Consider the following 11,415-nt stretch of genomic DNA (forward strand, 5'->3'; position numbering starts at 1 on the left):
AGAGTCGGACGCTTAATGACTGAGCCCCCAGGCGCCCCAGAAAGGCATGTAGAGAGAACTCCTCAGCATCGGGAGAAGCAGATGGCCGCACACTGTGGCAGGAGCTGGCTGCCTCCCGGGGTCAGCCCCACCAGCTCCCCCCTCCTCCCCCGGGCCCCAACGCTGTGTCCCATGCCAGACGCACACAGGACTTCTGGTCCTTGAGAAGCTCCTGCTCTCTTTTCTGGCCTAAAGTTCTCTTCCCTGACTTCTTGCCCTGGTGTTCGTCTGTCAGGCCATGGGGAGACCGCACCTCCTGCAGGTAGCCAACCTGGGCTGCAGCAGCCGCCTCCCCCCGCCCCATCCCAGCAGAGCCAGCTGCTGGCCAGGGCCCCTGCCCTCTTAGGCGCACGAACAGTGAGCTTCCCCAGGACCAGCACTTGGCGTCTTATGCTCTGGATTCTGGAACCAGCCCGGAGAGAGCCGCGAGTGAATTTTCCGGGGCCTCTGCAATGAATGACCAGAGACGGTTACTTAAAACAGCAGAACTGTATTCTCAATGTTCTGAGGCCAGAAGTCCAAGCTCCGGGTTCGGGCAGGGCTGTGCTCCCTCGGGAGGCTCTCAGGAAGGTGTTGCCTGCCTCTGTGGGCTCCCACGTCTCCTGGTGCTCCTGGGCTCTGGCCTCTCCCTGTGTCTGTCTGTCTCTTCTCTCATCTCCTGCAGGGACACTGGTCCTCTCACTTAGGCACGCCCAGATAGTCAGGATGACCCACTCATCTCTAGGTCCTTAGTTCAATGTATCTGCAAAGACCTTTTCTCCAAATAAGGTCCCCCTTCCTGGGCACTGGATAAGGAAGTGGACACTGTCCGTCCCACTCTAGGTGGCCAGTGTGCTGGACACCCATGAGCCCCTCCCGCTGCCGAACCAGGGGGCTGGAGCCCAGGGGACTCCCAAGACCTTCACCAAGGAGGGAACAAACTGACGTCTGTCGGAGCAGGTGCCTGGTGGGCGGGGGGAGTTTTCAGCCCCTGAGGGCGGGTGCCCCAGCTCTGTGGGGCTCCCCCACGCCTCACCCGCAAGGCTGCCATCTCCCCTAGCAGCCCTGATTTAGATCAGCAGGATTCCCACTGATTAAGGTCAAGAAAATCTGTTTTCCAAGGCGTACAAGCCTGTGGGCAGTGACCCACTGCTCGGGGGAGAGGACACAGGAAAACCAACGTCAGACATAGGCCCCCGAGGACCTCAGCCCCGGAGCTGGTGGTCGCAGGATGGCCAGGGAAAGCCCTGTGAGGAAAGGGGGAACCTGGGGGTAGCAGAGCAGCGCCAAGGAGCTCAGGAGATCACCCCCTCCAGTCCCCGGGGGCCACGGGGCAAGGGTCTGCCTGGCAGGCCGTCCACAGGGCCTGGGGGCCCCCTCCTGGAGGAACCCAGCGGTGTGGGCGGTTAGTGTGGGAGGGCAGGTGTTGGCTGACCCAGACTGACGTTCCTGCCCTGGGAAGCGTCTGGGGCTGGATGCCCATGATTTCCTCGCTCATTCAGAATTTACTGAGAACTCCACCATCAGGGACCTGGGACCTGGGGACCTGGGAATGGAAGGTGAGCAAAACCTCCACCAGAAAAACCCGCACCTCACGATGTCGCAGAGACAGACTCGAGTGGGTTTAGCTGCGCACGGAGCGATGAGAAAGTGTGAGTCCAGGGCGGGGAGGCATCTCAGGGAGGGCCCCATCCAGGCAGAGGCAGTATTCGAGACCTCACGGCTAGGATTCTTCAGGGCAAGGAGGGACCCACGCGCAGGGGACAGCTCCGGGCAGGTGGCAAGGTGACTTGCTGGTGCGCAGAGCCTGGGCTGCAGAGGGAAACCTAGAGGTCCCAGTTCCTCTGGGAGAGGAAGCGGGGGGGGGGGGGGGGGGTGAGGGGATGTCGTGGAGCAGGTCGCTGCGGAGGAGGGGAGGAGGGGAGGGCCCATCAGGGAGGTGGCCTGCCCTGCTCCCTCCCTGCTCTGCCAGGGCTCCTGGGACAGGGGGAACACGCAGTGGCTGCCCGATGGCCGTCCATGCCCCTTGGGACAAGAGGGCTCCGGCCCCCTGGCCGCAGGTGCACGCGGCACATGAGAAGACAGGGTGAGTGGCTCCCGCCTCACCTCATGCTCCAAAGCCCTACAGGATCTCAGTGATCTCTGGTTGGTCCTGGAACTCAGTGCAGTGAGTCTCCAAGAAGCCGCTGGCCAGTGCCTGGGGATGCACGTGTGAACACCACCTCGCCCTGCACAGACCGAGACGCGCAAAACTGTGCGAAGGCAGGAAGGCAGGTGTGCAAAAAAAGGGGCTCACCTGAGCTGGGAAGCCCAGGGGGCCTCCTGGAGGAGGGAGCTCCAGAGCGGGGTCCTAGGCGAGATCTAAGGGAACTGAGGAGGGAGGCACCAGTCAGGAGTGGGGTCAGCAAAGAGACCTGACCAGGACAGCTTGTCTCTGTCTCTCTGTCCGTCTCTGTCCCCTCTCCCCAGAGCCACACTCCCCGCTCATCCTAGGCCCTGGCCTCCCAACCAGCTCACATCCCCAGGGCTGCCCCAGCTGCCTTGTGGGGAGCGGCGACCCTTGGCCACCGTGTGGGGCTGTCCTCTGTTCAAGGTTAACATTCAAGAACGATGCAATCGCGGCTCGTGCCGATGCAGAATGAACACGTGAGTCAGAGCAGATGAGGGAAAGGGTCCGTGTCACAGGCCGTCCAGGGCATACACTTGGCGCTGGCATTTCTTAAAAACGACCGCGGGCCTCTCTACCTGTCTCACTTCAATTCCTGCCCCGCGTCCCCCGCCAACAACTGCAGGATCTGCGGCTTCCACAACCAGGTCCCAGGCCAAACAGACCAGCCAGTGTTGAGGTTGGGGGCGGGGAGGAGGCACCCCCCGCTGCCCGCTGCCTTTATAATCACTACGTGTACTGTGTGGCAGCGCACAGGCGACCTAGAACTTGCCCTCTTAACTGCTGTTGGGTGCACAGCTCAGGGGCGTCAGACACACACCCCGCGCCCCTCCCTCTGTCCCGGGGACACTCCACCTTCCCAGACTGAGCCCCTGTCCCCTCGGAACGCAACCCCTCCCTTCCCCCGCCCCCTTCCCGTGTCCGTCTGTCCGTGGGTCTGACTCCTCTGGGGCCTCCTGGGAGTGGGTCCTCCAGCACTGGTCCCTCCGTCCGGCTGACCTCTCTCAGCCTGCCCCTGTGGGCTGCAGGGGCTCACGCTGCCGTGAAGGTGTCCGCGCGGGAAAGCCCGAGTCCCATCCTGTCGCCGGAGGTGGATGCGGGTCCCCCTCCCGTGAGCCATCCCCGCCTGCACACGCCCTGCGGAGCCGCTAAGGGGTTTGATGCTCACAGTGTGGCCGAGATGCCCCCCGAGGCCTCCCCCCACCCCCGACGATCATTTGCCATGGAGAAAGGGGACAGGCTCTGTGTCCCGCTGGCTGGGCTGACGCGGAGGAGCTGCAGGAAAATCGGCATCAGGGGCCCCGTGTGTACAAGGGAGCCGCGGGTGAGTGGAGGTCGTCAGCACCCACGGGAGGCGGTGGGCGCCCTGGCAGTGTCCCGGGTGGGGGTGGAAGGGGAAAGGGAAAACTTTATCTGAAGGTCTGAAGCTAACGAGACACTATATGTGAATTAATTGTATTTAAATAAATTAAAAACAAAAAATAGACCCTCCCATAGATCCACCAACTGCAGCCGGGCAAGGACAGGGCTCTCCAAACACGCGGGCAGGAGTCGCGGCCCAGGGCTTGGGTCTTACCCCTGCGACCAGGCTCTGCGGTGTCCGGGCACTGCAGCAGGCTGGGAGGACTCAGTGTGCTCCCCGAGGGGCCCTGACGGGGGCAGGGGGAGCCCTGGCCCAGGCCGCCTCCCACCTGCCTGCATCAGGTGCCCGAGAGCTCATACTATGCAGATGGCTGGGCTCCTGACCCCCAACAAAGCACCTGGAGCCCAGCCCTGGATGCCGGACCTGGAAGGGAACCCAGGGGAGGGGCAGGCAGAGGGCAGCACATCTGCCCCCGCCCCGCCCCCTGCCTGCGGACGCCAGCTTGGGCCCTGGTTTCCAGGGCCGCCATCGTGTGGGGCAGGGCTCATGGCTGCTGCACTGTTGTGGTCTCAGGAAACCTAGGGATCAGGCTCAGGGTCTCCCGGGTGTCAGGCCCCCCCAGGATACATAGGGAAAGGCCCTCTGCCAGCTAGAGACCCCCTGGGCACAGGAGGACATGCTGCCGGTCCACGCGCACAGCCGGTGCCTGGCCAGGAGCAGCCTCTGCTGGCGGGACCCACAGATGCTTAGCACACGGTGCTCGAGCCAGGCCTAGCTCCACGAGGCTCATGGCTCGGGACCCATGGCCCCCAGGTGTTTAGGGGCCCAAAGATGTGTTTTCCTTGTCTTTCAGAAGAGGAAAAAAATGAACTGTTATGGTTGAATCTGACATCCGTCTTTGGACCAAAGCAGTCGCAGCGGACACTATTCAGTATGTCTTTTTTTCTGGGGCTGTGATCTGTGTCTGTAAATTCTGTGATTCTGTGATCTCTGTCTGTAAATAAATAAATGAAATTTTATCCATTCACTTGACAGAGAAAGATCACAAGTAGGCAGAGAGGCAGGCAGAGAGGAGGAAGCAAGCTTCCCGCGGAGCAGAGAGCCCGATGCGGAACTCGATCCCAGGACCCTGAGATCATGACCTGAGCTGAAGGCAGAGGCCTTAACCCACTGAGCCACCCAGGCGCCCTCTTCAGTACCTCTTTATGGAGGAGGGAGGCCTCCCAGGCCACGTCCAGGGCCTCCACAAGTGCCACTGTGCTGGGGTGCCCACACGGTGGATGGCAGCCAGGGAAGACGTGTCGGAGCGGAGCTGGGACAGGAGGGCAGGAGGAGAGAGGAGACCGGACGGGCACCAGGGAGCCAGAGGAAGGAGGGAGCGGGGCAAGAAGGAGCGACTGTCTCCCCCATGCTAGGCACTGGGGGCAAACGGAGCATGCTGCAAGCCAGCGGCCTCGGTGGCTGGCTGGGGTCTCTGCTGCCCCTGCCTCCAGCCCCCCCCCCCCCCGCCCCCGGTGCCAGCAGCCCCGGCCACCTGGGGGAGCAGAGGGGCCAGTGAGAGATGTCTCTGCAGAGGGCCCGTGGGGCTGGGCGGTTCAGAGGGAGACCAGGAAGCACTAAACAGGGCAAGCTCCTGCCGACGCACCTACCCCCAGTACCGCACCCACCCTGGCCCTTGGAGGCCCCTTGGCAGTCTGGTCCAGACAGAGCTCTGAGGGCCTGCAGGCCAGCGTCGAGCACCATCTGGGGGCCTCTGGGCGGGTCCACCCTGCTTGCAGTCCAAGGGTGATGGATCGGGACTGCCAGCCCTGGGCGGCTGTGGGGCTCTGCTTTACCACCCAGTGTGTGTCCCCTGCACCCCCCCCCCAAGAGCCCCAGGAGCGCCTCCCTCCACTCCTCCCCTGCCGCGGTCTGTCCACTAGAGGGCAGTGCTGCCCGGCGTTCGGCAGAGGGCAGGCTGGTTGGGGTGGGGGCAGCGAGAGCGGGGGACATGGGCGGGGAGGACCCAGGGGTGGGCACAGGGGATCCGCCCCTAGTCTGGGGAAGGGGTCACCGGATCCAGTGCAGGACTCCCAGTTTGAGTTGAATTTCAGGTAGACAACAAATCACATTTTTTAGTACAAATATGTCCTAACTTAGGGGACACACTTAGCTAAAAACGTATTCCTTCTTCATCTGAAACTCAAGTCTGACGCTGTCCTGCATTTCTGCGTGCTGGATCGGTGACCCCGCCTGGGGGCAGGGGGACGGCCGGGTGGAGGTGGCCGGGTTCAGGGCGGGGCTGCCGCTCTGGCTCCGAGCTCATGAGCTCAGTGACTGGGTCTGACGGCGGCGCCAGAGCAGGTGGGTGTTGGCTGCGGTGCTGGCAGACGTCCAGGCAGAGGCAGGGTGCAGCCGGGTGGTTCACGTTGAGCTGGGGTGCCTTGCTTCTGACCTCTGGGCCCAGTCTCCTAGACTCAGGAACTCATTTGTCAGGGCCTCTGGCTGGGGAAGTCTGTGGCAACTGTCGAAGGCCAGAGAACAGGTCAGCTTGCTCTGGAAAGGGTGGCCCCAGCTGTGCTTGCTGTTGTTGACAGATCTAGACTGGGGCAGTGCACAACCCACATAACTGTGCCCAGTGGTCCCAAGCAGTGTCTCTGTTTCTCTCTTCACCCAGATTCCCATGTCTATCTGCCAGGCTTCCCCACCAAGGCCTCTGTGTTTCTGCAGGAGTTTCCTCCGTTGCGAGTTCACCTGGATTTTGCCTGGTTCGCGGACGGAGTTAGGCTCTGACTCACTTTCCACCCTGGGGGTCTGCTATTGCCCCAGGGCTATCGGGCCCAAACCCACTGTCTCATTTGAGCAAGCCTGCCTGTGCGAGGGCACAGAGGGGCAGAGACAGAGCTCAGACACCCCACCCCGCCCCCCGGGTGAGAAAGTGGAGCAGGAGGGAGTTGGGTATCAGAGACCGGTGTGCAGCTTGACTGGGCCCCTTCCCACGACGGCTGCGTCCTTGTGTCTGTGTATCTGGATGTCCCACCGCGTGCACAGATGCACACCCGCCGCTCCTGCCGGGGGCCCTGACCTCCAGACTTCCTTGTCCCTTTCTGCGGGCAGTGTGCCCACTTGGCTGCGCAGACGTCCGGCGGCCCCTGCCTGGGTTCTGTGAGCCGACTCTCCAGGCAGCACATGTGCTCTTCTTCGGGACCAGGGAGGAAGGCTTCCTTCATTCCTTCTCCTTCTCTACCATTCATTTGTCGCCAAAGACTTGCGGGAGCCTGTCTTGGGCCTGAGGCCCCAAGGCCCTGGGGATGGAGGGGGGAGCTGTGCAGACAGGCTGAGGCTCCAAGGGCCTCAGAAGTCAGGGCACCTGGGAGACCCAGACCCCCCAAGAGCGTGGCTCTGGGACTCAGAGACAGCAGCAAAGGGACCCACGTGCGGCGGGACTCTTAGTCCCGTGGTCAGAGCCTCGTCTCCTGAGTCCCTCATCACTCCCCTTTGGCCAGCTTGGACGGGGCCCCACAGAGGGGAAGAGTCGCCCAGCAGCGACGGCAGGTGGGACTGGGGCCCGGCCGTCTGCGGAGCCGGGGTCCCTCCTGCCCACTCCCCGCCTCAGTGGGGGACAACCTGATGGACAACCCTGAGAAAGGGGGAAACTCGCTCTCTAGTAAGTCGGTGAGCCTGAGCCTCCGGCCTGCCTTTGTCGAGGGGCCCCCGAAGGCCCAGACCAGCCGCATCACCGGCCACGGGTGTGGCTCATGGGGTAGACCCGGCCCCCCGCAGTCAGGAGGACGGGAGAGGACCCCATGAGCTCCCCAGGGGTGCGGGAATTCCGCAGGGTCCCGGGAGGGTGAGGGAGGCGGGGCTGGGAGGCCGCCACCCTCCTCCCGGTGCTGGGGGCAGGATGGCGGCCTTCGCGGCCTAGGGCGGCCCCTTCTCAGGCCCTCAGGGCCTCCTCTCTCTCCTCCAGTGGGAGGCAGGAGAGACGGGGTCAGGGAGCCTCCAGGGCCCCCTGACCCAGAGGCAGCCCCTGAGCCAGCAGCCAAAGCCAGAAGCGGATGAGGCAAGGCGTAGGGCAGCGGGCTTGGCCCCAGCCCCGTGGACTCAGTGCGCTGGCCAGGGAGTGCTGGGGCAGCTGATCTGGTCCAGACGCCAGCTGGGCCAGGGGTGAGGGGATCAGAGGGCGCTGGCCTGAGAAGGGGCGGCTGGCAGGCCTGGCGTCCCGCACGCGGCGCACCCCCTTTACCCTCCTAGGCCCCAGGGGCCCATCCCCGTCCCCTCAGCTCAGACGAGAAAGCTGAGGCCCTGGGTGGAAGGGCTGCTCCCGGGCCACCCAGGGGGGATCCTGCCCCATCCCGCTGGCTGCAGGCCCGGGGCTGTCCTCTCCAGGAACCCGCGTTCCTGTCTATCCAGTGGGGGCTGGGCGAGGCCACCTCCAAGGGCGCATCTGGAACCTGGGGTTCTGGTTGCTGTTAGAGCCTCAGGTGAGGCTGCTGATGCAAGCATGGAGGTCAGACTGGCGCGCCGTGGGTGCGAGGGGTGCGTGGGGGGCCGCCGCGTGGGGGGCCCAGCTCTTCTGCACAGCTGGACGGGCCTCAGCCCCAAGAGCAGAACCTCCAGGTCTGGTTCCGCTTGGGGCCTCGTCTCCCCTCTTCTGCCCCATGGTCCTACCTCCCCGTGGGTCCGCTGCTCCGCCCGTTCCAGGCCCTCCTCCCCCAGCCTGGGACCAAGTTGCTCCAGAGGGCACAACCTCTGGAAAGGGTGACTTTCCATTGGCCCCTGAGCTCACGGCCACATGTCCCAGGCTCCGCGTGCCCGGGCCAGCTCCGTCCCCAGCGCCCCGGCCGGCTAGCCCTCCCCCTCCCCCTCCCTGCCTCCCTGGGGAGTTTGTGGCCCGGACACTGCCCACAGCAGAGACCTGGGAGTCTGCCCAGAGGCCTTCCCTCATCTATTTTTAAGCACAAGCCCATGAAAGATTCACAGGCTGCTTTATTTACAGGTGGCGGAGGGCCTCAGCCACGGAGAGGTCCGAAGCCCTGCAGGCCTGGGAGCCTCGGCTCGAGAGCCCCTCTCCCCCACCCCCACCCGCCGGGCTCTCCGAGCTTCCTCCCCTGTGTTCCAGGAGTCTGCTCCCCCGGTGCTGGGCCCCCGGAGATGCCCCTCTCCTCCCCAGAGGGAGCAGGGGTCATAGGAAGCTCCCCCCCACCACGCCCGTGCCCAGCGGTACGGTGGGCGGCGCCCTGGCCCGCACCCCTGCTCTCGCAGAATTGCCCAGAAGCCCTTCCTGAGCTGTCGCCGTGCTCCTGTCTCACTTCCTCCCTGGCAGTTTCCACGAGAGAGGAACCTACCTCCACACGCCGAAGGCGAAGTCGGGAGAGGCCCTTGCCGGGCCAGCCTGGGCCATGGCCCAGGTCATCCCAGCCCGGCTGGGTGAGTTAGCGTCCCCGTTTTACAGACTAGGAAGCCGAGGCTTGGGTGGTTTGGGCAACTGCGCCAACTATGAAGCCACATCTTGGAACATCAGAGCCCGGGTGCCCCGGCCCTGCCCCAGGTGCCACGTGGCGGGGAAGGTCACTCAGGGCTCACTTTATCTCGGCTTCAGGCAGAGACAGCCCTGGCCCTTCCCTTCAGACACGCCACCCAAGCGGAGAGAAACCTGGAGAACACAGGGCCCCGCCCAGGAGGCGGCCCTGGGTGCACGGGCAGGTGGGCTGGTCAGCCTCCAGCGGCTCTGCCCATGGGAGCCAGCTGGTTTCCCATGGCCCAGCACCCGGCACCCGGCACCCAGTGATGGTCCCTCTCCTAGGCTGTGAGCTCCTGTGGGCCTCGGGAGGTGGGACAGCTCAGCTTCAGTTGTGTCTGCTGGCATCTGGATGAGCCCAGGAGGGCCCTCGGCTCTTACCCAGCAGGGACTGGGGCCGACTTAGTCCGGAGCCCCCCAGCACACCCCCAGGTCATCGTAGGGACCCCAGACCCCTGGCAGGGTCAGACAGGACACTGCACATCCCTGCCCACCAGACCAAGGCTTCTCCATTCTGGGGTGGAACCTGAGTGGGGCCACACCCATCCCTACTTAGCTGAGAATCACTGATTGAAGAGAAAATCTCTCTCCACCACCCAGAAGATTCTCCAGGGCTTCCCTTTCTAGAGACAAAAAGGGTTTTGTTAGCTTTCCAAATAGGACTGGGCGGTACTGAGTATTTCTTTCAGACCAGATCACGCCCGGGGAGTTGACGCCCCACGCCAGGGGCATGTCCCCAGCCCCCAGGCCCCCCCCAGGAATGTTTTCTTTCAACATTGCCCCAGGAGGAAACTGGGGAAGAAGGTGAGATTGGGTAAGAGACTTTCTGTTTGTATGAGGACACAGCAGTGATCCCAGAACTGCTGCCCCCGGGAGCCAGAGGCTGTCCTCTGCCTCTGGCCCCTGCCACTGGCCACCTCAGGCAGCAGGTGTGGACATAGTGACCAGGCTCCTCCCCTGTCATTCCAGCAGGGCGACTCTCGGACTCTCGCCTCTGGGAGGTTCCACCTGTAAAGTGGGGGTGCACTTGCTGGGGAGTACATACCCGCCGCGAGCCAGGCGTGGGTCTCAGTGCTGGTCGTGCCCCTGTGAGCAGGACAGACGGGCCCCGCCGGGTCAGGGGGTGCTCAGCACAGGCCTGCAATCCCGTCACCAAGTCGTAGGAAGTGCTGGGAATAGGGGCAGGGTGAGGTGGGGCAGGGCGGGGGAGCTAGAGCTGGAGGGTCCCCTTGGATAGGGCGCTGCTCAGGGACCAGAAGGAAGTTCCCCTCAGATACCGCGGCCCCTTCAGCCCGGCGCAGCTGGTGAGACCCACATTCCGTGCACCCTGTCGGACCCCTGAGGACTACATCTGCAGGCATTGCTGGCAGCCGCAGAGAAGCCTGCTGGGACCCAGCCCCCTCTGGACTGCGGCTGCAGCCCTGTGTGGTAACCACCCACTCCCACAGACCCATGTGCTCTCCGGTCTTGCTGCCGTCTGCCCAGGGGCCCAGGGATCCACCAGCCTCCCTGGAGGGCTCCCGGCCTCCCCTGGAGGGGTAGCATGAGCCTGTCGCAAGAATGGAAAGAGACCAGGGCTGTACTGATGGTGTGACACAAAGATGTGTCCCCACAGATGCACGGAGACGGAGCCAGGAGGCTCTCATTGGTCCCACAGAGAAACACCATGCATGGAACTCAGGTGAAGCAATCCTCCTGTGGGGACACGTTGGGAACATCGTGAACGGCCTCCACACCCACTCAGGGAGCCCCATCTGCCCAAGACCAAGAGGTCCCCTTGAGCCCCGGAGGGAAGCGTTTGTGGGTGCACAGATCCGCTCTGAGACAGCAGCTCCTTTCCCACGGCCCTGTCCCTGTGCTTTAACAAAACCACCATTTTGCACTGAAAAAGGAAAGAAAAAACAGAAAAGAAAACAGATTGGGGCGCCTGGGTGGCTCAGTTGTTTAAGCGACTGCCTTCGACTCGGGTCATGATCTTGGGGTCCAGGGATGGAGCCCCACATCGGGCTCCCGGCTCAGCAGAGAGCCTGCTTTTCCTCTCCTGCTGCTGCTCTGCCTGCTTGTGTCTCTCGCTCTGTCAAATAAATGAATAAAACTTAGAAAGAAAGAGGAAGGAAGAAAGAAAGGAAGAAAAGAAGAGAGAAAAGTAAAGAAACCAGGTAGTTTCGGAGCTGTCAGGAGAGCATGTCAGTAACAGGCTGCTTCAGCACCTGAAAACCCCAGAGATGCACAGATACTTCCTGACACCCTTAGGAGGGCCGGACCTCCACGGGCATTCTGGAAATCGCAGCAGACCCAGGACCTCAGCCAGTCAGAATAGGCCAGGTGCCACCTTAGTCTGGGACCCGGAGGCTGCCCCTGCAGCTA

General features: G+C 63.3%; 2 long non-coding RNA genes across 2 annotated transcripts; both read right to left on the reverse strand.

Annotated features, from left to right (window-relative positions):
• Positions 1-3,624: 3,624 nt before the first annotated feature.
• On the reverse strand, positions 3,625-5,450 carry LOC131812927 (uncharacterized). The gene is made up of 2 exons (XR_009346554.1): positions 4,748-5,450; positions 3,625-4,542 (listed from the first exon to the last, which is right to left on the reverse strand). It is a non-coding gene; the product is annotated as an uncharacterized LOC131812927 (long non-coding RNA).
• Positions 5,451-5,624: 174 nt separating this feature from the next.
• On the reverse strand, positions 5,625-9,166 carry LOC131812926 (uncharacterized). Its single transcript, XR_009346553.1, has 2 exons — positions 8,876-9,166; positions 5,625-6,051 (listed from the first exon to the last, which is right to left on the reverse strand). It is a non-coding gene; the product is annotated as an uncharacterized LOC131812926 (long non-coding RNA).
• Between the last annotated feature and the right edge of the window lie 2,249 nt (positions 9,167-11,415).

This window comes from Mustela lutreola, chromosome 12 (assembly GCF_030435805.1).
Source record: "Mustela lutreola isolate mMusLut2 chromosome 12, mMusLut2.pri, whole genome shotgun sequence".
Classification (NCBI taxonomy): Eukaryota; Metazoa; Chordata; class Mammalia; order Carnivora; family Mustelidae; genus Mustela; species Mustela lutreola.